This window comes from Pteropus vampyrus, unplaced genomic scaffold, assembly GCF_000151845.1.
Source record: "Pteropus vampyrus isolate Shadow unplaced genomic scaffold, Pvam_2.0 Scaffold241, whole genome shotgun sequence".
Taxonomy (NCBI): domain Eukaryota; kingdom Metazoa; phylum Chordata; class Mammalia; order Chiroptera; family Pteropodidae; genus Pteropus; species Pteropus vampyrus.
Genome location: NW_011889022.1, coordinates 784,417 through 789,067, shown reverse-complemented (window position 1 = coordinate 789,067; position 4,651 = coordinate 784,417).

Genomic DNA, 4,651 nt, shown 5'->3' with positions numbered 1-4,651 from the left:
GGAAGGGGGCGTGGCCGCCGCTGTGCACAGCTCAAGACGCCACGGGGAGCCACCGACCTGTGAAGACCGTGCCATCGGCCAAGGGACGGAGCTTGGCCTAGGCTCCCCGCCCACCCCCGGCCCCTCCTGGCTGGCAGGAGGGGACAGGAAGGGTCACCACCAAAGTCACGTTCATGATTGTAACAAAGGAAAGCATTTCAAACCATCCCTGTGCTAGAAGAACACGCTCTTCTGTTTAATTTGACGCTCATGGTCACGGGTACAAACTGCCATCGGAAGTCCCCACGATGTGGGCACAGCCCCTGTCCATGAACCCTCCGCCTGGCTCCACAGAGTCACAGGTGAACACAACCCGTTGATCGGTATAGAAAGATACCAGATCGGACTGGGCCCAGCCACGGTTGCCCCGGGCCCCCAGTACTCGAGTGAGCAGGCCAGGCGAGCAGCCTCCTGTGCTCCGCCGCCTCCTCCCCAGCCCTCGGAACGGGCTCCCACGGGCTTCGGTCCTGCCCTGGCTGCCCGGTCCCTTTCCCGGCGTCGAGGACTTTCCAGCCACTCCCCGCCCGTGTGTACCTGCGAACGACCACGAGCGCATAGGCCAACGTACTTTTAGTTCCGGGCGCAGATGGCGCCCAAGGCTGCTGGTCAACCCCAGTGCTGGCCTCCTGATGGACGTTGGCCTCACCATGGAGACCTAACGCACTTCCTCTGGCTCCTCTCTGGGCCTCGGGATGCAAACGGCCTGGACTCTCCTTCCCAGCGTCCTTTCCAGACGGCGTTCGGAGGACACCCGTGTCCCGCGGGAGGTCTGAATTCTCATCTGCAGGTACTCTCGTTCCTTTCGGCATCCCTGTCTTGTGAAATCTTTCTTTTAGTCCATGTGTCTTTCTCTCAGCCTCACCCCCCTTTCAAACCAAGTCAGGACAGGAACCGTGCTGTTGATGGTTGACCTTATCCCGTGTTTTGTAAGGTGCGCTAGACGGTTTCTCTCCACCCCTGCCACAGGGTTTTCAATTTAATTTTAAAGAGAATACAACTTCTGAGGTGTCCTTCCTCGAAGGGCATTTTTTTACTCCCTCTGCAGAATGCGTTACTGGGGATTGGTCTGTAAAAATATTCTTTCTGAGTCTCTGTTTTGTTTTACTCCTGGGATCGTTTGGGGGATGGGTGACCTGGTGACACGCTAAGCGCAGTGAGTGTCCTCTCTCTCTGAGCTGAATTTACAACGCCATCAGGGCTAGCAGGAGGCGTTCTGAAATGCTAACAACCCTCTCTGCAAAGAGGTCATTCTGCCCCGGGCCAAGCCTGTTCTTCCATGGCTATTCCTAGCGTCTAGCATTACTGATTAAAAAGAACAACACACGGGGGCTTGTTCTACACACACACACACGCACGCACACGCACGCACACACGTGTGCACGCGCACTCACGCATGCTCGCGCTCACACGTGAAGTGAGCCTCCCAGAGGTGTTCCTTTCATTGCTGCCCAGAAAAAGCAGGGATGGTGTGTGTGATGTGTGACCACTTCTCTGACTCTGTGGGGTCTGGAGTGGGAGGGGACAGGGATGTGTGGGAGGCGGGAAGGCAGCTCTGCGGGACCCAGCTGCCAGGAGAAGCACTTCTCCACCCTCTGCACCTGGACCCGAGCCCGCAGGTGGGAAGGAGAACCGGATGTTCTGCTATGCCCGGGTGCCTGTTGGGGACCTTGACATCACCAAAACCGAAATATGTACAGGTGTGGTGTCTCTGGGCTGGACTTGGGAAAAAATGGGTAAATTACATTTAGCCGTGTTTTTAAGTTACATAATATTCTTTAATAGAGAAAATACTTTTAATTTTTTTAAGAGACAGCATTTCCCGATTGACTTATGACTCGAGCAACACATTCCTCTTGATTTCGTCTCGCCTCACATTGTTCTTTAGATGGTTTACCCCCACCCCCCACCGCCGGCTTTTCCCCCCAAGAATCTTTTCTATGCTATTTTAATAACCTTAGGAGGTAGACCGTGGAACTTCGGCCTCGGCCTCGACCCGTGCGACACCTCTCCCTCCATCCTGAGCCTCGCTCCAGGCAGCCCCCAGGGTCCCGCTGCCTGGCTAGGGTACGTGCGTCGCCACACGATGCGTGTGCATTCCTGACCCGTGCGCGAGTGTGCATCGCCTGCACGGCGAGCGCCACGCTGGCCTGTGCCGTGCGCGCTCACTTCGCTCAAACTACGCGGTGTTTTGAGGATCCATCCCGTCGCTGCGCATTTCTGGTTTCCTATTGCGATGGACCCCGCGGAGGACCCCGCGGAGGACCCCGCGGCATCTCGGACCCTTTGCACGGGCTGCGGCGGGGCTGGAGTTAAACCGTGGGGTGCCCCAGGCCCGGGGAGCGCACTCTGCAGGACCTTTTTTTATAGCTTTCCGGAGATTAGTGCACATTGTTCGAAACTCACACACTCAAAGTGTGCGAGTCGGTGCTGTCTGGCTCAGTCGCAAGGCTGTGCGACTCGCGGCACTAACTACTCCCAGATGCCGTCACCACCGCGAAGGCGGCCCCGTGCCCGTTGGCGGTCACTCCAGCTCCCTCCGCCCCCAGACCCCGGTGACCTCTGATCTAGTCTGTCTATGAATTCACATATTTTGGACACTTTATATAAACGGAATCACACAAAATGTTGCCATTTGCGACTGTCTGCTTTCACTTAACACGTTTTCAAGGTTCCACAATGAAGCAAGTATCAATATTTGATCCTTTTACTGGCCGAGTAATATTCCATTGCATACATGTTCAGTATTTTGCTTATCCTTTGGGACTATAGAATTTAAAGTGCGTTATTCCTGGTACCTAAACTACAGCCGATTTTGAAATTGTCTTATATACTTTCTGTCAAGTAATTAGAATAAGTTACATCTATTTTTAAAAAACAATTTAGACATGTAGGCAAAATGAAGGGGAAAAAGAGAAAAGATTTGGGGAAAAATAGGAACGTTCTGTAGCTTTCTATCCTTTCAGAAAAATGGAATTCTAGGCAAACCAGAAATGTTTTTCTACTTTTTTCCTGGGCCAGTAAGTCCTGAATAAAGAATGAATGATGAGTGAGTGAAAGCCATCGACTCTGTCTCTCTGTCTCTGTCTCTGTCTCTCTCTCACACACACACAGACACACAGACACACAGACACACACACAGACACACACACACACACACACCTGCTCCCACCCCTCCCCCTCCCCGCCCCTCTCGCCATAAGCAGCTGAACAGGCGGCCGCGGGGAGGTCAGCGGCTGCGTTTAATTGCAGGTCGGCGTCCCAGCGGCGGGGGGCAGGGCAGGTAAGGGCAGGGAAAGGCCGGAGGGCCTTGGAAGGCGGCCGGCTCCAGGAAAGGGACCTGCTCTTACTGTCACTGCTGCTAATAAAGCAGAAGTGCTCAGAGCTCTCCTCCAACCAGTGACAGGGCTTGGAATATTGCTGTCCCTTTATTGGTTGCTGAAACCAAATAAAAATCCAATTAAAGTTTAATTCCCCTCGTAATCTTCTTCCCGGCCTGGAGCAGGGCCAGTGTCCCCTTGCTCTGCACGTCCATCTCCTCAGTGCGGGTGGCGTTTGGAGCAGGGGGGTGGGGGGCGGCTCTGGGAGCTCCCTCCTCTTTTTCGGTCTGGGGTCTCCATGGCAACCCGGGAAAGCTGCTCGGTATTCCAGCTATGTGACCTGGGCCATGCGTCTCCCCAGGCTCCCAAAGGGTGCCGGACATAAATACCGGGAGGCCTACACCCACACACACCGAGGTCGCTTACGTCCCTCCGCCCAGGACGGAGCCTGCAGTGACGGGCCGATCCATAGCTCACACGCTTATCCCATCAACTCTCCCATTCGGTTACCACGCGAAAGAGTGGCTGAATGAGCGAAGTCGTTGTCCAGCTGTTTGCTTTTTAAGTAGCATCCACCCCTCTTTCATTTTATTCCTTCCTCCCTTCCTTCCTTTCTTCTTTCGTTTTTTTTTTTTTTCTATGACATCCAAATTACCCAGGACTTCCCAGGCACCACCCTAAAGCTGGTGGATGCGACCCCACGTGCTGGGGGTTGGTTACCCACTTGCCACTGACGTAAATGCAGAATTGGGTTTTGCTCCTTGAAACGCATCGACTGCTCTATGAATGCAAACCAAGGGCCTCTGCCTCTAAATCAGGGGTGGGGCGAGGGCCTGGGGGTAGCACTAGCATCAAGCACAGGCTTCAAGGTCAAGTCACTCCTCAAGGTGACATGAGAGCGTCACGGGTAAAGCCCGGGAAGGACCAGAGTCCTCCTCAGGTGTGAGCCCCCTGCTCCGTCACTCACGCAGCCACCCACTGGGCATTTCTGTGCCTGCAAAGTGGGCTTGGACACTACAGAGATGGACGAGACCAGAGGCTGACCAGGAGAGGCCTGCAGGCTAGCAGGGGACACCGTGTGGAAGCAGATCGTCACTCGAAGAGGTGGCAATACCCGCAGCACAGACATGACGTGCAGATGGTACGGGGGAGGTGGCGGGGTGGGGGTGCTCAGTGGAAGGACACGGCTCAGTGCGGGTTTGGAGGAGCAGAGATAAGATCAGAAAGGGACGTTAATGGGGAAGAGGAGACGAATAGAGGGGGGCTGCTTCGCAATCCGTCTTTCGTCTCCTTTG